Here is a 25627-nt window from a genome sequence, read left to right as displayed (position 1 = left end):
GAGCGATGGTCAAAGACCGCCTACTTCCAGAGCACGCTATCTTAAACGGGAGAGTGGTAAAATTTGTCGTCTCAAATTGTCCAATTTAGGATTTGTCTTTATTTGTGTTATTTGCCTCAAATAGTGAGTGAATATTATCCGATTGTTTCTGTATTGAAATAAATGTGTTATTTTAACGTCAGGTCATCACTGTTTATGTGCATCTGGAAAATGTCACAAATTCAAGTTTCTACCAATCCCCTTATTCAAATTAACACAAGCTAATATTTAGGCCTAAACTCGGTCCTTATCCGCCCATTGTAAACTGACACACTTTAGAGCATGTTCAACCTCTTTCTTCCTCTCAGTCAATTGTGTGGATTACTCCTGAGGGCCCAGGCAGGCAACATGACAAGTTAATAAACCACTTTCACACACCATCACTAAGTCTTATGATCTTTTGATGAGGGTATCCAGTCCCTCCCTATACTGTAAAAGATCCCTACAAAGAATGGCAGACATAACTGGAGTGAATCAATTGAACAACTCACTTGGGGCTAGTAGTAAAGGGATGTACTTTTTTCTGTATTCCCCTCAGAATTCCCTTTAACCTGTCAGACTAGCTTCTATTGAGAAATGTAACCACTGAGCTAATCTACATAACAATGACTAAGGATGTCCTGTCCTAAAATGGACATCTTGTCAGCAGGGACTGTATAAATGGTGCACCTCACTCTGGTAGTTGATGAAATTACAACTGACTAGATTTAGTCCTACAGGGGGGGCTGTGCATTAAAGTCAGTGTTTACATCTGCTGGTAATGGTTGGGTAAATAGGTAAGAGCCCATCATATATTACCGCTTATGACACAAAACTAGTTGAACTGTTTCTGATTCAGGAATGTTTGCCAGGTTATTAAAGTTCATTACAAACATTTACCAAATGTGCRAGTGTGGAGAAACAGTATTAATTTCATGATTACATTTATTGTATGTTAAAGCCCTCATGCAGTCTTCGTAATTGTATTTTTCAAATCATCGCTGTATGTCTAATAAATCACTGATTATTTAATCMAAATATTTTTTATCATTTAATTCCCTGCACCTCCTTTGGCCCTTGAAATACTCTGTCTGATTGTGTGGGCTTTATGAAACAAATTCGAAGATATTTACATACACACTGATTGGCTGATAGGATGGTGGTCTATAACCTACCTCCTTACCCAGATAAACAGTCATTGGTCTATTATAAATCACATCACATTGTGACATGATGTGGGCCAAAAGTCCCATTCCACCTGAACAGGCTGAAATACAAGTCATTTTTCAAACAGTTCATACACAAAAAGGGCATTATCATCATTTTCACAATTTCMGAGTTATTTCGACCTCGGAAGTTTCCATCCAATTGGTGAAAGATTTTCATGCGAAAAAACAAAACAAAATCTCCATARAAACTATATGCACATTTTCCYACCAGAGCTAAATTCCAATCAAATATATTTGTTGCAGATAAAAGGCTGTGCGTGATGATGTCATGCACATAAAAGTTCCKTTTGCACTTAAATTCCCATGTCCCAAATAAAAAATACAAGTTAAATGGGTTTCCATCGCATTTAACTCTGTTTTTCTCACAATTGGCTCGTGGACTCTAGCCAACAGCTTGCAGATACAGTGCGGGTATAGCCTGCCCTATGATGAGATTATTATGGACAAAAGGGCACTGCCCGTTTAATCTCAGATGATGGAATGTGAAATTACAGTAAAAGCAAGGGTTAAACAAAGTACAGTTACATTATGTGATACTAATCATAATGTGCTGAAAAAGCAACAAATTCAGACTAGCATGCCTCATCTTCAGAACAAACACATACTGGTAACCTTAGTATAATTTTATATAGGATTTGAGACCTAATGGTAAAATAGATAAAACTATATATAAAAAGGTGTTWACAATTTTKGGGGGAAAATGTTGAAAGGAGTATMTTTTTTCATGTTACTACCATCATGAGGCACAAACTGGCTTTAGTTTCCCCTCTTGTTTCCTTCTGAAATATCCATTTTCATCATCAGAAAATAAACTCCAAAAGTAAAATAACTTCCTCTAACTAACAGTTAAGACAAAAGGTGTTAACCATGTACAATATTTCCAGCAACACAAACAAAAAATGCCTAAAATACAATAAAACATAAGAATAACAAATTAATATTTAGTTAGCRATAGCGGCAGGTATCATTATGTCAACAATTTACATGAATAATAGTCAGATTTGTTGATTTAATCATTGGACCATTATACCCTGAGTGCAGAATTAGTGACCAACCATCTGAATTCTGAAAGGCTAATGCAAATTTTTTTTTTTTTTTAAATGGCAAAACACAAGCGTCACATTTTGAAGAATTTCTGCCACTTTATCTTTCCGGAGTGGTGTCAAGCGCCAATAAAATCTCATAGGCCTACATTACAACATCAACAAGGAAAAGCTCTTAGCAAACAGAGAAGCCTGTATTTGTGGAAAATAAAACAGACTATACTCCGACACAAAAACCCTCCAAGGTTCACATACAGTGCCTTGCAAAAGTATTCAGACCCCTTGGATTTCTTCACATTTTGTGTTACAATGGGATTCAAAGATTTAATAAAAACAATAATTGTCAACAATATATACAAAATACTCTAATATCAAAGTGGAAGAAAAAAGCTTTTTTTTCTCATATAAAAATGCAATAATTAAAATAGTCGTTGCATAAGTATTCAGCCCCTTTGTTTAGGAAAGCCTAAATTAGTTCAGGAGAAAAATGAGGCTTAACAAATCACAAGAAGTTACATGGACTTTGTCCATGTAATTATGGCTAACCCTTACTCTGTCCCCCATATAAGCACAGATTCAACTACAAAGACCAGGGAGCTTTTCGAAAGCCTAATAAAAAGTGCAGTGATTAGTAGATGGGTAACAATAACAAATCAGACATTGAATATATCTTTAAGCATTGTCTAGTTAATAATTATGCTGGGCATTATGTATTAAACTACCCAGACACCTCAAAGATAGTCATCCTTCTGAACTGAGCTGCAGAACAGGTGATTTTAAAACAGCTAAATAGTTCAATGGCTGTGATGGGAGAGAACCGAGGATGGATCAACAACATCGTAAATGACAGTGAAAATAACATCAATATAGCAAATAAAATATACTCCAAAACATGCATCTTGTATGCAACAAGGCACTAAAGTGATAATGCAAAAAAAGCATGGCAAAGGAACCTACTTTTTGGCCTAAATGTAAAGCCATATGTTTTGGCAAATCCAACAAAACATATCACTAAGTAACTAACTGCCTCCTTATTTTCAAGCATGGTGGTGCTGCATCATGGTATGGGCATACTTGACATCAGCAAATACTGGCAAGTTTTTCAGGATAAAAATAAAYGGGATACAGCTAAGCACAGGCAAAATCCTGAGCAAAACCTGCTTCAGTCTGCTTTACACCAGAGACTAAGAGAGGAATTCACCTTTCAGCAGGACAATAACCTACAAAACAAGGCCAAATCTACACTGGGATTGCTTACCAAGAAGACAGTGAATGTTCCAGTTTTGACTTAAATCTGCTTGAAATACTAAATRGCAACACTTGACAGAGCTTGAAGAATTTAAAAAATAATAATAAATGAAGAAATCAAAGGGGTCTGAATACCTTTGCAAGGTAACACTAATGGCTGKCCTGTGGGGTCAAAGGTTAGGGGTCAGATGGGCTTGGTGGTGCTGTTGTAGACAAGGCGCTCTGTGTCCTCCTTGGTGTGGACCTGGGTGCCGTTGATGGGTACCCGCTGAGGCTGCTTCTTCCTGCCCTTCATGAAGCAGTAACATAGAACAAGCAGCAGTATGATGATGGCCAGGCCAAGCAGTGCGGCTATCGCTATGATGCCTGAGAGAGGATGGGCATGAAGACACACACACCAGTAAGCCAATAACTATATAAAAAGAAGCCTGCATTGCCAGGGCAGCAAAAGCTAGACAACAGACACGATCAATCATGTGCAACATTCATGGTGTCTGAATTAAGTGAAGAGAATGGGCAGGGAAGCAGACAGCTTCATCATCACCTCAAGATATTTGTGACCAGCTTTGACCCCCAGGTCCCTTAAAATTGATGGGGTGGAAGAATTGGATTTAAAAAGGAGTATTGTCAGRGTGTCTTTTCCATGGACTTGAGTGATTGTAAAGGAGCACAATTCATTCTAAGGGACAAAGGCCCCATCTTCACGAGGTAACTACAGAAGAAATGCTGAATAAAGAKAATTACCTGTATGGCCTTGAGTGTCCTGGTATTCAAAGGACTCCTTTCTCTCAAAGACATCCTTTTCTGAACACATAGTAAGGATAACAGACAATACGAGTTAGTATACACTGCTACAGTATTCTTGATATACAGTTGAAGTCAGAAGTTTACATACACTTAGGTTGGAGTCATTAAAACTCGTTTTTTTCAAACACTCCACAAATTTCTTGTTAACAAACTGTGGGTTTTTCAAGTTGGTTAGGACATCTACTTTGTGCATGACACAAGTAATTTTTCCAACAATTGTTTACAGAGAGTATTTCACTTATAATTAACTGTATCACAATTCCAGTGGGTCAGAAGTTTACATACACTAAGTTGACTGTGCCTTTAAACAGCTTGGAAAATTCCAGAAAATTATGTCATGGTTTTAGAAGCTTCTGATAAGCTCATTGACATAATTTGAGTCAATTGGAGGTGTACCTGTGGATGTATTTCAAGGCCTATCTTCAAACTCAGTGCCACTTTTCTTGACATCATGGGAAAAATCAAAAGAAATCAGCCAAGACCTCAGAAAAAAAATTGTAGACCTCCACAAGTCTGGTTCTTCCTTGGGAGCAATTACGCAAGTAAAAACACCATGGGACTACGCAGCCGTCATACCGCTCAGGAAGGAGACGCGTTCTGTCTCCTAGAGATGAACATACTTTGGTGTGAAAAGTGCAAATCAATCCCAGAACAACAGCAAAGGACCTTGTGAAGATGCTGGAGGAAACAGGTACAAAGGTATCTATATCCACAGTAAAACAAGTCCTATATCGACATAACCTGAAAGGCCGCTCAGCAAGGAAGAAGCCACTGCTCCAAATCCGCCATAAAAAAGCCAGACTATGGTTTGCAACTGCACATTGGGACAAAGATCGCACTTTTTGGAGAAATGCCATAATGACCATCGTTATGTTTGGAGGAAAAAGGGGGAGGCTTGCAAGCCAAAGAACACCATCCCAACCGTGAAGCACAGGGGTGGCAGCATCATGTTGTGGGGGTGCTTTGCTGCAGGAGGGACTGGTGCACTTCACAAAATAGATGGCATCATGAGGCAGGAAAATTATGTGGATATATTGAAGCAACATCTCAAGACATCAGTCAGGAAATTAAAGCTTGGTCACAATTGGGTCTTCCAAATGGACAATGACCCCAAGCATACTTTCAAAGTTGTGGCAAAATGGCTTAAGGACAACAAAGTCAAGGTATTGGAGTGGCCATCACAAAGCCCTGACCTCAACCCTATAGATAATTTGTGGGCAGAACTGAAAAAGCGTGTGYGAGCAAGGAGGCCTACAMACCTGACTCAGTTACACCAGCTCTGTCAGGAGGAACGGGCCAAAATTCACCCAACTTATTGTGGGAAGCTTGTGGAAGGCTACCCGAAACGTTTGACCCARGTTAAACAATTTAAAGGCAATGATACCAAATACTAATTGAGTGTATGTAATCTTCTGACCCACTGGGAATGTGATGAAATAAATAAAAGCTGAAATAAATAATTTTCTCTACTATTATTCTGACATTTCACATTCTTAAAACAAAGTGGTGATCCTAACTGACCTAAGACAGGAAGTTTTAATAGGATTAAATGTCAGGAATTGTGAAAAAATGAGTTTAAATGTATTTGGCTAAGGTGTATGTAAACATCTGACTTCAACTGTACACAATGTAGGGGTGCTGACATGGGAGCATAGCTCTCAAACCTTCCCTTCAGTTCTCATCATTATGGTCTCAAAGGGTAATATAACACTACAACCATTTTTAAAATCAGTTGAAAGTGTTGTAATGGCTACAGAAAACAAACCCACCTGTTACCAGTTTGCAGGACGTCATACAAGAATCCTCAGTGTCAAATCTGTTGTCATTCCCGTCGCAGCCACCATAGTTGAAACGGAAGCACTTCTCGTAGAGAGGGTTGTAGTACCACTTGGTAAAACTGTCCCGACAGTGTCCCGTTTTGGGGTGCTCTGTGCAGCGAACTGTGGTTGAAAGAATGTGTGTGAGACAAATCAGTGTTTGTAAGGAGCACCATAGGTGACCAGTTAACTCAAAAACAATATCCTAGATTGATCCTATTACTGTCTCAAAACAGTAAAACTCAAATAACCTTTCTGTTCATCCACAGGAATTTGCAGTAGAATCCGGAACTTGTCGTTCACTGGTGAAAGGAAAACAAGAGTTTAGCAACTTCACATGTCAACAAACAATGAGCAGCCCAGCAGTATCACTTCATGGCTACACTGGTAATGTAAGATCAGTGGTAAGGTAARGCCAGTTAAGTGTTATGTAAATTAGGGTTGGTTTGCATAGCCATAGCCTGCACTCACAGTACTCGCAGTTCTCCTCGTCTGAGCCGTCGCTGCACTGCTGCTCCTTGTCACACTCCAGGCCTTGGTCAAGGCAGCAGCCGTTGGCACAGGTGAACTGGCCTGACCCACAGGGGATCCCACACACCTCTAAACACAACAACACAGTTGAACAGAACAGGTAGGGTGAGAGTAACCTTTACTCAATACAGAGAAACATGATGCAGTGCACAGCTAACCCATGCATCCGATAAGTCTCAATGAACAGGTACATTCCCCCCCATATGTATTTGGACAGTAAAGTTAAATATTTTAATTGTGTGTCTATACTCCAGCATTTTAGATTTGACATAGAATGTTTCATATCAGGCGACAGTACATAATGGGACCTTTTATTCAAGGGTATTTTCATACATGTCTGTTTTACCATTTAGAAATGAATGCACTTCATGTATCTAGTCCCCCCATTTGAAGATGTCATTTTTCGTGTATCAAAGTGCATGCAATGACTATATTAAGCTTGTGACTTTACAAACTTGTTGATTGCATTTGCGGTGTGTTTTGTTTGTGTTTTAAATTATGTTTTGCCCAATAGGAACTGAATGATGAATAATGTCTTGTGCCATTTTGGAGTCACTTTAATTGTAAGTATTGTATTGTAAGTGAACCCCCCCCCCCCCAAAAAAAAATGTAACCTCCCCTGTTATTGGTAATGGTGAGAGATTAGCATGTTTTGTTGTAGCCTCGTAACGGCATTACTCATCATTATTCATGATTCATTCATTTTCTTAAATCATGGCATTATCGATTCATTTAGAAGTGGTCAAAAACATCTAATCTACTCACTTGGAAATTATTCAGTTACTACTGGGCAAATATAACCCATAACAATCTGCAAAAACATCCAACACGTTTGTAGAATCACAAGCTTCATGTAGTCTGTGTGGAATATGGTACGAAATACTAAACTTGCCTACTTTGATACACTATAAGCAAATTTGTCCAAATACTTGTGAAGAAGTCATAAGGAGGGGGATAGATTCACAAAGTGCTTTCATTTCTAAACGGTAAAACAGATCTGTATGAAAATCCCCCCCAAAACATTCCCATTGATCCACACAATTACAACAAAAAATTACAAAAAAAACCTAAATGAGGATGTCATGATTGTGTATGTCTTCACACCCAGAGTTAATAGTTGGTGGAGCACCTTTGGCAGCCATTACAGCTGTAATCATATTGAATAGATTCTACAAAACTCTTACGGCAACATATATCCATTGTTTTTGTCAAAATTGCTCATGCTCAGTAATATGGATGGGAATCATTGATGGATAGCAATATTCAAACTGTGTCTAAGATTTTTTTAACAACTTTCAGTTGGGACGGAGACTACTCAGTAACACTCAACACCGGTTGGAAATCCATTCTGGTGCGTCTTTGGCATTACAATTTGTGTAATTATCCCGTGGAAAACTAAAACTCAGGGACCTGTTTTCCTCTAACTTTTTACCTGAGCTTTGAGCCTTTTATATATTTATTTGGATTCTAACAAACTCCCAGTCCCTGCTGGTGACAAGCATACCCATAACATGATGCTGTAACCACAATACTTGAAAATACAAAGGGATCAGCAACATTCCTTCATTCCACATTACAGGCCTGTATGATAAAATGAAAAGGAAGCCCGTGTTAAGAAAACTCCACTCAAATCATACATTCTCCACTCCAAAATCATACATTCTGTTTGAAACAAGGCCGTTAAGTAAACTGCAAGACAACATGGCAAAGACATTAACTTTTTTGGCCTAAATTAAAACTACATATTTGGGTCAAATCCAATATAACAGAGTGAAACCCTCTGTATTTTCAAGTATTATATTGGCAGCATCATGTTATTGGTATGCTTGTCATTGGCAAGAACTTGGTGGTTTTTCAGGATCAAAAAAATATGAAAGGAGCAAAGCCCAGGTAAAAAGTCAAAGGAAAACCTACCTCAGAGTTTTATTTTCAGCGAGACAATTACACACATTTCTATGCCAAAGACACACCAGAATGGCTTTCCAAAAGGTGTTGAGTGTTCATGAGTGGTCTAGTCTCAGTCCTGACTTAAATGTACTTTAAAGCAGAGACAAGGTTTGAATATTGCTGTCATCAATGATCCCCAACCAAATTTACTGAGCTTGAAACAATGGACATATGTTGCCCTAAGACTTTTGCAAAGTTCATAGAATATTATTCCAAATGATTCATAGCTGTAATGGCTGCCAAAGGTGCTTAGACCAAGAATTAACTCTGGGGTGTGAAGACATAAGCAATCGAGAATTTTTTTAATTAACATTTTATTAAATGTTTTACTAATGTTATAACTTTGAAAATGTGGATACGTTGTGTCGATCTGTATGAAAATAGCATTTATTATTATTTTAAGGCAGCAAAATTTGAAGGTTAGGGGTGTGTAGACTTTAACTAGGCACTGTATATTTGCAAGCAGTATCAATGAGTGTGGGATGCATAGCCAAAAGGTCTACAGCTGAAGACATTCAATGAAATGCAGGTTAGTCTTACTCTAGGGGCTGGAAGTGGCCACTTCTGCCACTGCCAACGCTGGACATAACTACGTGAAAGGAAATGCCAATCAATTAACCAATCAACCATCAACCAACTGTTCTTAGAGGCAAGAGGGATCTGTACAGTACCTGAAACACCATCACAGGCATTGGTACACTCCTGGAGGGACAGGTAGTTGTTTAGGTTCTCTCTGCAGCCCCGAACAGGAACTCCTCACACTTTTCTGAGGCAGCATTGTAGTGCCAGCGGGGGAAGGACCCACGACAGGGACCCACCTTCTTGGGACCAGGCAGTGATCTGGAGGATAAAGGGAAAGGGAGATACCTAGTCAGTTGTACAACTGAATGCCTTCAACTGAAATGTGTCTTCAGCATTTAACCCAACCCCTCTGAATCAGAGAGTTGCGGGGGCTGACTTAATCAACATCCACGTCTTCGGCGCCCGGGAACAGTGGGTTAACTGCCTTGCTCAGGGCAGAACAACATATTTTTACCTTGTCAGCTCAGGGATTCAATCCAGCAACCTTTAGTTATTGGCCCAACGCTCTAACCACTAGGCTACCTGCCGCCAACTAAAGCATCAGAGGTGGGGGGGGGGGGTCTAGGTAATTTTCTTCAAATTAGGCCTACATCAACCACTGAAGATACATTTGGATGCATCTTGGAAGAAAGCAGACATGACTGATATAACACAGACAGAGGAAGTGATTCCTCTTGTGCAACGCCAAGCTTTACATCTCACGACAAGCTGGTTGATGCTTTAGAACTAACCTGTTTACTTAAAAAAACTATTTTGTATGAGTCATTACATTACACTGCCATTCCATCATTACAATATRAAAGTGAATTGATGCATTAAGAATAACATTATAGGTAGAGAACGAGTCAAGGTATACATATCGTTTTGCTGAGAGGGGAGGGTATCTTTAATTATGATTATTCTAGCATTTCTAATTGTGATTCGTCCAGCATTGAGGCAGGCAGCCATTTCGGTATAAATGTATTATGGTGGCTCACGTCASGGATCACTGCTATACATTGGTCTTTTCCTCAGAGGAACATTCCTTACACCATTCCGAGTAGAGACTTGTTAATGGGTAACTGAATCAATGAATGGTTAATAGTCTCTGCTCAGTCTGCTAAGACTGTGAGCGAGACCAACATGCTCCAAAAATGTATAACTGACTCATTAGAAATAACATCAAAGTGTTTGARTATCAAGAGTCTGTCTTTATCAAGACAGTAACAGAGTTTGCTTGTGTTTGTGAAACCCAAGCTCAAACCAGACAGACAGGTTTTAAAAAGGGGGGGAGTGAAGTCAAAACATGCCAACCACAGCCATCCTCATTTCCTGTTTCTCCTGAACTTCCAGGAAGTGTCTATCCATTCCATATACACTCTCACGTTACTGGGTAGGGCAGAGAKAACCCCTCCATTGTCTGATTCCTAAGTATTCCCTGTTAATCTATAATGAGCAGCCAGGCAACACTATTGATCTACCAAGTATAAGCCAGTGTGATAATGAGTTGTCATCCTGTTATGACCTCATACCGTCATTCATGGAGGACATATCCGTTTTTCTGTCAAACTCACAACCAATGAGGAAACGGGTACTAGGAAAATAACAACGCTAAGCTGTTTTAAGTAGCGCTTGAGCTATAGATGTCTAAGACGGGTCAAATCTACTTGTGAATGGTGCCTTTTAAAATCTGAAAATCTAGATTTTGTTCTACGGGAATCAGAGGAGCTTACCTGGAAATWGATTTTTATCATTTTAATATGACTACATCCTGTCACGTTGGCATGAAAAGGTGATGATTATGATAGTCTTGTTGTAATAAACCCAACTTAAAACAGTACAACCGGTAAAAGTAATCAACAAGCATTTGAAAGCCATAGAAATTATTTATGAACTTAACATRCCACCTATACTTGAAATGGGGTATTTCTTCTTCACAGCAAAATGCAAACTGCAAAGTCAGTTACCTCGACTTGAAGAAAAAATAGAATTTCAAAGTAATTCCTTATATTGCATTCACTTGCATTGTGTGTTCAGTGTCAAATATAGTCAGAAGGGCATCAGTCCTTCTCACCTCAAGGACATAGTTTATCACAGTGTCCCTATTCTTAACACATGACAGATCACTGATGTAGGCCACTTTAAAGACAAACAAATAGAGGAGACGTGAGTCATGTCTGGTATGACACAATGTGAGTCAGGAACAAAACATGAGTACTCAGAAACTACATAGCTATTCATCTTTAAAAAACTCACACACACACACTCTCTGGAATCAAACTTGACCTTAATGTTGAGTATCTTCAGCACAGTGAAATGTAGAAGCAGATTATTGACTGTTAGAAGTGATATGATCAAAACAATAATGTCATAAACCAACTGTGACTAATAAAAGAAGACATTATGACATTAGAATGGAGGAGCACAGCCAGGCAGTCAAATAGGTGACATTTGACTTTGCATAATCTAGTTAACTTATACAGGGATCTAAGTGGTTTTCACATCATGCTGACACTAACACTAACATGCAATCCCACATATAACATAAAAGAGGAATGTCTCACCACGTAAGAAACAACCATTTCTCTGCTCTGAGAAATAATTTTCACTTTAGTTTGATTTCCTACACAGGCAACTTACTGTGTAGAAGTGCATTGAAATTCAATATACAGCATGAATTTCCCTTCACCCCCAACACAGCTGTGTTAAACTGTGTAGCTAGGTGAGTTCTGCAGGTGTTTCACATAGACTATAGCATACTCACCCTCAGACTGCTCAGGGGTGAGCACCAGGACGGTGATCTGGGTTTGATCGGACTTCCCGCTGGAGTCTGTGACGGTCAGCTGGAACTTGTACACCCCAGACGTCAGTTTGGACACGATCACTTGGTCATCGAATTTAGTTTTCTAGGAGACGAGGAAATAAAATGTTTAAATTTGTTGTCTAGTATGGCAGAACTTTGGAAATTGAGTTAATTGTGATCCTCTGGTTTTCTGAGAGTGACCTGTCCATCTCATGTACTCTTACAGTCAGAGAGAAATCTATGATCAGATAACACCCCAATAATGACTGACCAGAGCCCCCTGATGTCCCCAGTCATCATCACTCAAACCTCATGATGACCGGCGGAGGAGTTGCCTGACACTAGTGCCACTGGTACGTGGCAATCTCATGGTCATCTTTGCTCTCAATGCCATTCAGAGGCAAACTTTCCTGGGGCTCACCACTCTGTCCGGACCTCCATTGGCCACTGGAGGATGGTCCTCTTCATCTGAAAGTTGAATACAGCCTTCATCACATATTCAATACAACATAGTCATACTGAAAATACATGCAGCTTTAAGACAATCTGTTACGTCAGAAACCGGTGTGCAAAGAGTAAACACATCATGGCTGGTTTAGTTTGACTAGGCTGAACTTTAATGGCATTTGAATGGTTTTGAGTTTCACCCGGTTCCCGGGTGGCGCAGTGGTCTAGGGCACTGCATCGCAGTGCTAGCTGCGCCACCCAGTCTCTGGTTCACGCCCAGGCTCTGTCGCAGCCGGCCGAACCGGGAGGTCCGTGGGCGACCCACAATTGGCATAAGGTCGTCCGGGTTAGGAGGGTTGGCCGGTAGGGAATCCTTGTCTCAGTATGTAAATAATAAAATGTATGCACCTACTGTAAGTCGCTCTGGATAAGAGCGTGTCTGCTAAATGACAAAAAAAAAAAAAAAAAAAAACACAACATAAGCAAATCCATCAGTTTGGTGGTGCTCATGCACAATTAACAACTACATCCTGTTGACATACAATATTACCTGGAGTCAAGTCTGAGTGCAATCCAACTCACAGCACAATACAAATCTCCTCTGTAAAAAGCTTCTCTAGCAGCAAAAAACAGAAACCTGTGACAAGACCATGGCATTTGTAGGCATATGTGGGACTTGGGTAATGCTCTTCTCTAAGCCGGTGGTTCATCTCTCTGGAGATAGAGCTTGGCTGTGGGACTGTCTTGTTTTGTTTGAGTCAAAAGCCCATTTGGGTTGCTTTCTTCGCTCATAATAATACAGTAGCCAAATGTGTATGTGTTCAGATTACTTTAGTAGGCAGTTCAATGTCAACATGAAGTTCATTATGACATGCCCAAACCTAAAATATTGAGTAGACTCAATTAGTTAATTTGATGAGTGTCTATATTGTGATGGTGAGAGTGATACCCATCTTACCTGGGAACCCATTTGTTGCCGAATCACTTGCATACACAGAGTCTATGATGTAGTTCTGGAATCCCTTCTTCCTGACAAAGCGCAGACGTAGGTCTCTTGTATCAGACAGAAAGGCAAAGATGAACTTGTTCTGCCGCGTCACCACGCATTTCTATGCAAGGAGCGAGCATCCGTACATCTGTGTTTGCAGGAGGCAAGCCGGAGGGGCCCCAACGAGTTTTTAAAGCCGCCGGGGACAACGGAGGGGGCCCACGATTACACCAAGCGGTCGGGCAAACCAGATTTTTAAATGTGATTATTAGGGTGGATAACCCACCAACTGGTCTTTTTCCCTTACTGATTAAAAAAACAGTGCGGGGCGTTGGTCTTTGTGCCGGTGTCGTCCCGTTATGGTGCCGTAGTCTCGGAACTCGGTAAGGGAACCCCAAGACTTGTTGCGGGTTCCGAGAACTAGGCGCAGGAACCAAGCCCTCGTCGTGACTTGATGCGTACATCTCCCCTTTCCATCGTAGTCCCGGTAAATAAGCTTTCCTAGAGTTAGTACCAGGGTGGCTCGTATGCTGAAGGGCCCAGAGGAATAATGACCAAATAGTTACAAGAGCGAGCATGACCTTGATCAAGCCACTCATTAAACTTCTCCAGAAGCCGACATATAAATCTGGTCTTTGCGCCCAAGCAGGAGCGTATTACAGTCAGTTGGAAGCGCTCAACTTGTCATTGACGAGCGATGGAAAGTCAGCGTTCACCGTCTTATTGACCGAGCGGCCACTGCTGCATTGTGTCGTGAGAGTACGCATGTGACTGCGTAGGCGTCCCATGGCCACTATTCGTTGGCGTGAACCCATTTATGCCACGAAGATAAGCATGTGAAGTCCCCGGAGTGTGTGCGAGCCTCCGCGGATTCCAGCCATCGAAGATAATATAGGAGCACAGCTCGTAACCGCAGTCTCGCCAATTAAACAAATCCAATTTGGGAGAGGTCTTCTAAAACATGTCAGGAACATGTTTCGCCACACATCCATACAATCAGCGGCATGCGGATATCTGATAAACACAGGACTGACGTGATAGAAGCGAACATTGTCTACAAATACTAACGGAACAACATGTCTGAAAATTTACTGTGCCTGTCTGCCTCCGGCAGACAGACAGACAGACAGCAGATAATGCAGACAGAGCCCTCCGTGAGCGCTGTTACTAGACATGAGAGCCTGCGACATGCGCGTTGTGACTGTAACATTATCAATTATTAAAATGAAAATTGTTTCTTAAGTAGTCGTAACATGAGCTAAATAAGATAACATATCACACACACACACAATAATTTATAGACAAACGTAGGACTTTTGTCAGCGGTCGTCTCTCTCTCTCCCTGATTTCAAAGGTAGCCTACGAATTACGTCAAGAGTAGCAAATTAATAATCCAATATCTATCTCTTCTGTAACTTTATAGGTCCATATTTTTCAAAAACAACACTTGGAATTAACAAAAATGTTCACCTGTAAATTCTATCTGTCGTCGATTATTCTATACAAACTATCACAAATCTTTCCATTTCACAGGTGTGTCTCTGTGTCGGTACCAGGTGTAATCATTAGTCCAAAACGTTTTGCAACGGAAACCATTTACTCAAAACGGAAACATTTGCAAAGAAAACGAGTTCTATTGGCAAATTCAATTAGGTCGCTGTCCATTTCGTTCCGTTTGATTATGTTGTGAATACACCCGTTACATACAGGAAGTGAAATTCTTCCCATCTTGACCACACCGAAGATTTGGATATAATGACACGATATATGTCCTCCGCCATAACAATGGAGTCGTTGTCCACAAAGCGGCAGCGGGTGGTCTAGATCCCGCTTAACCTTTCTTTGGATTGTGGATACATAGGACACGATCGCTGATTTAGTGTTGATCGATTAACACGCTCGATGATCTACTCTATCGAATGAATGAGTAGCAGGTGCTGTATTAGCTGTGACAACCGCCGGTCATTCATCATGTACCGATTCTCGAAGAGCGATGGCTATACGGGTACTTACTGAGCTGCTCATTGCTGTCAGTGAATACTGCTAGTATACACCAGCCTCAGAGAACAGAAGTTCGCTGAGTATCAGCTATCAGTCTACTTTACGCAATTGTTCTGCTCGTGCTGTTTGCACTGACTCGGTGGCCGCCTATGTATACTTCATAGAAAATTACACTTCCCTAACAACCTTTAGGCATTAACGAAAACCTATGTTCATCATATAAACCTCATCCGTAAGCAAAAATGAATTAGTTTATTGGTGACCAGAATTCGTGAGCAACCGATACATGACGCTCTCAGGTGACAAGAAGCGTATCGTTGCTTGTTGTGTGCGAAACAACGATGTGTTAGATGTCTGCAAAATTTCTACAGCCGGTAATTTAGACAGCAGTCCAGTGGATGTGTCACAGTATACTACTACTCACTCCCACTTGATAATTGAATCCCAACAGGTTGAGCATGTTATAACTGACGCAGCGCTAGTTGAGCATGGACCAGATTCCACCGGACTGAGGGTACCAGATAGACCATTCACGTATGCCTATCGTCGTCTCAGTTCTACTGTAGCCGTTGTGAGTAGCCTAAATACTTATATATAGAAAAGAAGAGATCGATTAAATATCTGTTCTTAAATATTTTATTCCACAATAGTCCATCTATGGTAATGATGGCTTTCAGAATGGCACCTGTCTTTCGATACGTCTCCAAGAAGTTGCCACAATACCTAAATTCACGTCAGGTTGATGTATGCTGATCCACCTCTTCACCAAATACCGATGACCACGCTAGACCAGCGTATTATTACTAGCATACTATAAGTAATTCTCAATGGGTCGTGGTCGTATCGGATTACTGTCTCTGAGTTGTTCTCTATCGCGTGATGTGAATACACTTTTATACTAGACTTATTTGAGCTACGAAGCAGTACCAGATTGCCGAAATACTGTCCGATTCAATAATTCTGTTATTCATGCTCTAGCTGGTCCTCGTGCACATGTCCTTGCAGTTTGGAGTGAGTATGCAATATGTCTAGGAGCTCTCTGATGACTGCTGCATATAGCTCTTGCTTTCCGAGTGACGATGCTCAAGATGTGATTTTCAAAAATGACGCAGCAGTCTAAGAATGCACAGAGTTCAGAGCGCATTGCGTATGCTGTTGAAGAAATGCGGAATAAACAGTAAGGGATCAGAGTCTGAAATCGAGAATACCACATTCTTCACTTGTAGCATGAATGACCCGGGTAAAAAGATCAGGATTGTACTCGATGCCTAGTCTGCGGGGCAGGTGATCTAACGATTCAATATAACGTTGGGCGATTATCGTCTGGACTACGACGAACGATAGTAGCTAATACGTTCTAATCAATACGCTAGCTATCCCTAAACGTGTATATATATATAATCGCATAGCTCTTGATGGTGCCACGTCTATAGACTTTACATGTCCTAGAGTACATCACCCAGACGTTGAAGTGAGAACGTCAACCTCACCGAACGCCCTTGAGCTCGATGTTAACTAGCTGTACACAACATTCACTCACAATATGGCACATTAGTGGTTCGCAATGGTTTTCCCATTAGAAACATCAAAACAATCGTCTTAATTGCATTTTTGTACTGCCCTAATCATTCCATAGAACACGTGTGATACTGTCTACCTGCAGGAGTCAGTTGACAATTAAAGCTGTAGCCTTGACTGGTTCAGTACTTCCAGAAACTGAGATGTAAATGACTATAAATAATAGTGAGTGAACCAAACTAAGCCGCCTGACACAGCAATAGTGACATAGTGTAGCACTATTTCGACATGCTTCAGCAGATATAGGACAGGCTGCAGTTTCCTGGTGCGTATACAAATAAAAGCTGTGGATCTAGTGCTGGCTCAGTTGGCCCACATTCCCTAGTACGAGTGCGAATGGAGTGTTAGTGTACTTTATTCAACTAAGATGCCTATCGTCTATACAATCTTGATAAGTAGATATACTTCAGCTAGCAGACTCTCTTACTTCTTTTTCTCCTTACAGATGTGGATCACTGGACCGGACAAACTGCTGCTTGTGTAGGTGTGTGTGTAGTGTAGGTGTGTGCACAAGTGACAAACACTCAGGTCTGTAGCTGCCATTTTCCAGTGGGAAAGAGAAATGGCCCTGTATTTACCAGAAAAGGTAGCTCATCCACCATGGCAGAAGTGGAAGATCCAGATGGTTGATTGGGAAACAAGAACAAAAAATGAGGCATGAGGATTGGTTGTTGAAGGACTGCTTGTCAAATTGTCCAAGGTGTTTAAAAAAAAAGATAAACAATGCATTTTCTGTCCAGATAAAGATGGTGATACAGCATTGAAAATGACCAAATGTCTCTGTTTTCTAGTCCAACAGGAGTGCATCTCTCAGACAATTTGGTGCATGGACATCTAGTACCAGTGTGATCCGAGCAGGAGTGTCCATTTGTACAGCACATCGAGCCTGTGGACGGACAGACAAATATGATACAATATTGTGTAAAACATTGCATTTGTAGATGCATCAACATTTTTACTTTATGTCCCCTTTTCCCCATGTTTTAGACATGAGGCGTGACATGTGGAACATCAGGCTCACCCCACGACAAGCAGTGCATGATCAACACCACCCTCAGCAAGGAGATCTGNGAGTTGAGAGTAGAATACTTTTATAGAAAAGAAGAGATTGATTAAATATTGTTCTTGAAATATTTTATTCACAATAGTCCTATGGTAATTGATGGCTTTCATAATGGGGACCTGTCTTATTCATATKACCCAAGATGTGAACACAATAGGTGGTTGATGGCTTCAAGGATCCACCTACACCCAAATACCCGAGACASGTCCGAATACAGAATTATAAATAATGTCATGGGTCTGGGTCGGATCTGATTTTCACGAGTATGTGTAATTTTAACTGACTTGTCTGTAGGGCGGTACAGATCCGAACGTGACTGCTGCAGTTGAGAGAGAGAAATGTGATAATTTATGYTGCTGCTGCTCTTGCTTTTCAGGAGAGTGGAACATGGCGCATGTAGTTTGTTGTTGGTCATAAATAATCAAAGCAGGAATACCACAGTTTGAGTCATAATACCCGTAAACCACGGAAATGGTTCCAATCGTTTTTGCACCATTCATTTTTCGGTAGGGGTCAAGGGAAGATCATTTAACGTTGGCGATTATCGTCTGACTACACGAACGATGAGCTAACGTTTAACTAGCWAGCTAAACGTTAGATAAATATCCATGCCCTGATGGACTAACATTGCCTAGTACATCACCGCGTGGAAAAGTGACTAACTTACACGAACGGTGAGCTGAYGTTAACTAGCTGGCTCACAAAGGACTTGTTGTCGCAATGTTTTCCCATAGAAAACACATGGATTTGTTGTACATGACTAATCAAATGACCTGTGAAGTCACCAGCAGGGATGGAAATTAAGCTAGCCCGAGGCTAGTACTTTTCAGACTGGGCTAGTAAATAATGTGCCAAACTAGCCTGACACAGCAGTGACATTTAGCCTTTTCAAACATGCCACAGATTTAGGACCTGCATGTTTCCTGGGCTAGTACAAATCGTGGTCTGCTGGCCAGTGCCCCAAATCCTTAGTCAAGTCTGTGGGTTATGGTATTTTAATATAGATGTTACAATTTTAGTAATCAACTTAGCTAGCAACTTTTTTTTTTTTCTCTTACAGATGGGTGGACCGGAACCCAGTGACAACACTCAGGTCTGTAGCTGCCATTTTCCAGTGGGAAAGAGAAATGGCCCTGTATTTACCAGAAAAGGTAGCTCTCCACCATGGCAGAAGTGGAAGATCCAGATGGTTGATTGGGAAACAAGAACAAACAATGAGGCATGAGGATTGGTTGTTGAGAGACTGCTTGTCAAATTGTCCAAGGTGTTTAAAAAAATGATAAACAATGCATTTTCTGTCCAGATAAAGATGGTGATACAGCATTGAAAATGACCAAATGTCTCTGTTTTTCCAGTCAGGAGTGGATCTCTCAGACAATCTGGTGCATGGACATCCTGTACCAGTGTGATCCGAGCAGGAGTGTCCATTTGTACAGCACATCGAGCCTGTGGACGGACAGACAAATATGATACAATATTGTGTAAAACATTGCATTTGTAGATGCATCAACATTTTTACTTTTATGTCTCCTTTTCCCATGTTTTAGACATGAGGCGTGACATGTGGAACATCAGGCTCACCACGACAAGCAGTGCATGATCAACACCACCTCAGCAAGGAGATCTGCTGGAAGTGATGTGCTCTCTCACTCATAATTTAACATCACAAATATAAATTCCCACTGAGCCCATGATAAAATGCAATGTGAATTGTGTCGTACTTCTGAATGAAACTGAGGAGATGCACTCAGACCAGCCTTTGTGATTGAACTTATGTTAACCTCATTACTTTAGTTTAGCAGGTGTTCCTTCCTGTGATGTGGAGCTGACCTTTGACCTGGTGCCAGTGAGGAGGTCTTCCCTCCCTCCTTCATATAAAAATCCTTCGACTTAACTGCCTCTCCAATGGTAAGGTCCCTTGCACCATAGGGACACTTGACTCCACCACTGCTGTGGCACACCAGTAGGAGCCCCCGACCCAAAGCCTGACTCCTGCACATCCATCCCTGTAGCCATTTTGAATGCCTTGATGCCATCCTCTTCGTTATCTGTGCCCCACTTTAGAGACAGCACCCCATCCAATGACGATCTTGAAGAACCCTTTGTAGCAGCCATGTAGTAACGCGCTTGCCCTAACCATGCTCTCCATAATTGCTGGCTGTCAACTTCCCTCCTCATGGTGTGCCAGTTGGGGTTGATGCGCTGTCTAACTGTTGCCTGCCGTATAGCCTGCTGCTGCTCCACCAACAGCGTCATGCCAGCCAGGATGCCTGCGTGCCCTTGTTTCTAAATTTTTTAAACAATGCCGGTACAGACAGGGATCACAGGGAGGGTAGCGGTTGTTCTGGCTCAAGTTCAAGGAGACATGCTATTCCACTGAACCTGCCACGGAGATGGTTCCTTAGCCATTGAAGATCCCTCTGTGGGCTGTCGGGACAGAGGTTTGAAGTCTCTCGACTGGGTACAGGTCCTCCACTGACTGCCTCGTTGGGCAGGCTGGCTTCCTCCACTCGCATTCCACGTCCTTACGGCCGATATTGTGAACCGCCAAAATAGGCTTCATAGCTACACTTATGAGCTCCAAACGGAGGCATTCGCATGTGTTAGGAGAGAGTCCCTGGTTACCTATGAGACCTGCCAAGATGAAGGATGTAAGTGTTACATGTGGTAGAGAGAGTCCCCTGGTTACCTATAGAGACCTGCCAAGATGAAGGATGTTAAGTGTTACATGTGGTAGAGAGAGTCCCCTGGTTACCTATAGAGACCTGCCAAGATGAAGGATGTTAAGTGTTACATGTTGTAGAGAGAGTCCCCTGGTTACCTATAGAGACTGCCAAGATGAAGGATGTTAAGTGTTACATGTGGTAGAGAGATCCCCTGCCACATGCCTTTCAATACATGACTTTAAAGACCTTGAAATGCATTCGTTGTAAGAAATGTGATATATAAATAGTTTGATTTGATTAATGACATTACAGCTGTAAATATTTAATAAACTGAATTGCAGTGCAGGTTTCCATAAACTTTTAATTGATAACTTGGGATTTTATCATTTGGCATCAATCATATAGTGGAAGGATCCTATAAATAGACTGTATGAACGCATGTACCACTGCGAAATAAATAAATAAATAACTGTGCCTTTGAAGATTTGTCTCCGGTTATGAAACTACATACAGGCTGGATGTCTAAACAAAGTCAATTCTGAATGTCAATAGATGTTTTGATTCATTCTCAATGACAACATTCTAGAACTGAGATATCACTATCTAAGTCTGGTATCCGGGTAATATGGTTAATGATTAATATACTGATTAAGTGGCTCTTCCTTATAAGATGTTGACAGCGGTATAGAACACATTGCATTGCTAAGATGCTCAAACTTAACTTAATTACACTCACCGACAGAGGATGAACTTTAACCTCATGCTGCACTGACCAAACCGGTAAGATGCCCCTCACTATAGTGGCACTTCTCACACGGCCAGACTGTTTGACTGCTGGAGCCTCGCTCCATGTGTGGCAAAAGTTAGGAGATATCTTATCAATGGAAAAATGGAATTAAAATGATGGATTAACAGTTAAAGGAGAAGGATCGGCTATACCAACCAAGAGCTAACTGGGCCTGCTACTTAATATATTTGTAACTGTTGGATGAGAAAGCGCATGCACTGCAACCTCAGTTACCTTTGTCACACCAACAGCATCATTGTGCAAAATGGTACAAAGTTCAACATTCACCTCCTGCTACCATTTCTGTCAAGTCGTTTCACATACAATTGATGAATATTCATAAAATCCAACATATTGCACTGCAACTCAATACTGCAAGGAAACACAGTGTTCCATTAGAAATGAATGTACTTCTGGTTTACCAAAATGCAATGACGCTGTCTGTGTGATTGAGGCGTTAGCCTAACTAGCTAGCTTAACTAGCTTCTCCCGGTTTGATGCAGTCCAAGACAAGTACTACATAATCATATTAATGATAATACTCCAGCTAAACTCAGCAAAAAAGAAACGTCCCTTTTTTAGGACCCTGTCTTTCAAAGATAATTCGTAAAAATCCAAACAACCTCACAGATCTTCATTGTAAAGGGTTTAAACACTGTTTCCCATGCTTGTTCAATGAACCATAAACAATTAATGAACATGCACCTGTGGAACAGTCGTTAAGACACTAACAGCTTACAGACGGTAGGCAATTAAGGTCACAGTTATGAAAATGTAGTGCACTAAAGAGGCTTTCTACTGACTCTGAAAAACACCAAAAGAAAGATGCCCAGGGTCCCTGCTCATCTGTGTGAACGTGCCTTAGGCATGCTGCAAGGAGGCATGAGGAATGCAGATGTGAGCAGGGCAATAAATGGCAATGTCTGTACTGTGAGATGACTAAGACAGCGCTACAGGGAGACAGGACAGATCTGATCGTCCTCGCAGTGGCAGACCACGTGTAACAACACCTGCACAGATCGTACATCCGAACATCACACCTGCAGGACAGGTACAGGATGGCAACAACAACTGCACGAGTTACACACAGATACGCACAATCCATCCATCAGTGCTCAGACTGTCCGCAATAGGCTGACAGAGGCTGGACTGAGGGCTTGTAGGCCTGTTGTTAGGCAGGTCCTCACCAGACATCACCAACTACAATGTCACCTATGGGCCACAACCCACTGTCACTGGACCAGACAGGACTGGCAAAAAGTCGCGGTTTTGTCTCACCAGGGGTGATGGTCAGAGTCGCGTTTATTGTCGAAGGAATGAGCGTTACACCGAGGCCTGTACTCGGGGCGGGTCGATTTGGAGGTGGAGGGTCCGTCATGGTCTGGGGCGGTGTCACAGCATCATCGGACTGAGCTTGTTGTCATTGAGGCAATCTCAACGCTGTGCGTTACAGGGAAGACATCCTCCTCCCTCATGTGGTACCATCCTGCAGGCTCATCCTGCAGACCTCCAGCATGACAATGCCACCAGCCATATGATTGTTCTGTGCGTGATTTCCTGCAAGACAGGAATGTCAGTGTTCTGCCATGGCCAGCGAAGAGCCCGGATCTCAATACCATTGAGAACGTCTGGGACCTATGGGATCTGAGGGCTAGGGCCATTCCCCCAGAAATGTCAAGGAACTTGCAGGTGCCTTGGTGGAAGAGTGGGGTAACATCTCACAGCAAGAACTGGCAAATCTGGTGCAGTCCATGAGGAGGAGATGCACTGCAGTACTTAATGCTGCTGGTGGCCACACCAGATACTGACTGTTACTGATTTTGACCTTCCCTTTGTTTAGGGACACATTATTCAAGGTCACATGCCTGTGGAACTTGTTCAGTTTATGTCTCAGTTGTTGAATCTTGTTATGTTCATACAAATATTTACATATGTTAAGTTTGCTGAAAATAAACGCAGTTGACAGTGAGAGGACGTTTCTTTTTTTTCTGACTTTATTCGTCTACTATAGCGCGAGTGGGCTTGATTGTCTCTTGTCTCTCCTCCTGCTCTCCTGCTCTCCCCATGTCACTAGCTCACAGTACGGCCCCTCCCCCACATTCTAGAGCAGCAGCTCTCCCTCCTCTCAGGCTTTATCAGCTCTTGTTAATAAAGTAGTTTAAAAAAATGTTTTTGCTGCTTCTCTCACTCGGATGGGCTCGAACTGGTCTAGATCAGACCAGGTCTATACGGAACGGGTCTAGTTGTTCTTGGGTCCGTTCAGAAACCGGCCTTATATTAAAAAAATTTCATGCATATCGGTCTGGGTGGAAAGCCCCAGGTCTATTTTGGATGAGCTGCGGAAGTAGGGGTGTTGAGAATACTGCAGCACACCCTGAAAAATCTGAAAATAATAAATACAGTACCAGTCAAAAGTTTGGACACCTACTCATTCAAGGGTTTTTCTTAATTTTTACTATTTTCTACATTGTAAAAGAATAGTGAAGACAAACTATGAAATAACACATATGGAATCATGTAGTAGCTAAAAAAGTGTTAACAATAAATATGTTTTATATTGAGTTCTTCAAAGTAGCCACACTTTGCCTTGATGACAGCTTTGCAGTCTTGACATTCTCTCAACATCATCACCTGGAATGCTTTTCCAACAGTCTTGAACAAATGAGTTCCTACATATGCTGAGCACTTGTTGACTGCTTTTCCTAAACTCTGCGGTCCAACTCATCCCAAACCATCTCAATTGGGTTGAGGTCCGGTGATTGTGGAGGCCAGGTCATCTGATGCAGCACTCCATCACTTTCCTTCTTGGTCAAATAGCCCTTACACAGCCTGGAGGTGTGTTGCGTTATTGTCCTGTTGAAAAACAAATGATAGTCCAACTAAGCGCAAACCAGATGGGATGGCGTATCGCTGCAGAATGCTGTGGTAGCCATGCTGGTTAAGTGTGCCTTGATAATTCTAAATGGTGTCACCAGCAAAGCACCCCCACACCATCACACCTCCTCCATGCTTCACGGTGGGAACCACACATGCGGAGATCATCCGTTCACCTACTCTGCGTCTCACAAAGACACAGCGGTTGGAACYAAAAATCTCAAATTTGGACTCATCAGACCAAAGGTCAAATTTCCACCGGTCTAATGTCCATTGCTCGTGTTTCTTGGCCCAAGCAATCTCTTMTTATTATTGGTGTCCTTTAGTAGAGGTCCTTTAGGGGCGGTAGGAGCATTGGGCCAGTAACCGAAAGGTTCCTCTGGGCGGTCCTCATGAGAGCCAGTTTCATCATAGCGCTTGAGGGTTTTCGCGACTGCACTAGAAGTCTTGAAATGTTCAGAATTGACTGATCTTCATGTCTTAATAAAGTAATGATGGAATGTCGTTTCTCTTTGCTTATTTGAGCYTTTCTTGCCAYAATATGCTGTGTTCGAATACCCATACTAACATACTGTATACAACATACTATATAGTATATACTATTCATTCATTTTAGTATTCTGTAAACAAATGATATCCTTTCAGTTGAGCGTACTAGCTCTTCGCCTGTCTGCCGGAAGWTGATTCTGTTGCTATGCAACCTCTTGCTAGCTTGTTAGCACAACAAATTACTAGCTAGACATTTTACRACTTTGAGTGTGTTCGTAAATTCAATCTGGAGTGCCCTCTGGGCGTTCGTAAATTCAGAGGGCACATTGGACGCTCTGGCTGAGGAGTAGGGTTAATCCAAACGTTCTGACCTCACAACGGCAGTCAAGCACCCAAGCTAACTGTCTAGCTACTTCCAGACACAAATGAGAGAACACCTCACTCTGATCATTTTACTCGCCCTAGCAGAGCTGGTAGTTTTCATGTTATCCAGAGCGTTGGTGACTGTAACTGTGCTGCTGGCAACAATTTAATTACGCTTTATTTGCTGATGTTTACTGATACCGGCTATATTAAATGCCGGGTGTTGAGTGTTCGTAAATTCATCTGAGTAGATAGCCAGAGTGAATTAACAATGACCATTGAGAACACACAACGACTATACCACTTAGCTAARCTAAGAATTACATATAGTTAATATACTGGCAAGTTCAATGTATTAGTAGCCAAC

The 25627-nt window shown here is 41.6% G+C and overlaps 1 long non-coding RNA gene across 2 annotated transcripts; it reads left to right on the top strand.

Moving 5' to 3' along the window:
* Positions 1-18095: 18095 nt before the first annotated feature.
* LOC111963221 (uncharacterized) lies at positions 18096-20675 on the top strand. 2 transcript variants are annotated; one of them, XR_011479777.1, is made up of 3 exons: positions 18096-18555; positions 18592-18755; positions 19142-20675. It is a non-coding gene; the product is annotated as an uncharacterized lncRNA (long non-coding RNA). The 2 variants fall into 2 exon arrangements; XR_002877237.2 differs by having other exon boundaries at positions 18096-18755; positions 19142-19345; positions 19437-20675.
* The last annotated feature ends 4952 nt before the right edge of the window (positions 20676-25627 follow it).

This window comes from Salvelinus sp. IW2-2015, linkage group LG4q.2, assembly GCF_002910315.2.
Source record: "Salvelinus sp. IW2-2015 linkage group LG4q.2, ASM291031v2, whole genome shotgun sequence".
NCBI lineage: Eukaryota > Metazoa > Chordata > Actinopteri > Salmoniformes > Salmonidae > Salvelinus > Salvelinus sp. IW2-2015.
Note: the sequence above shows the minus strand (reverse complement) of the source record. Positions and strands in the feature narration are given on the sequence as shown.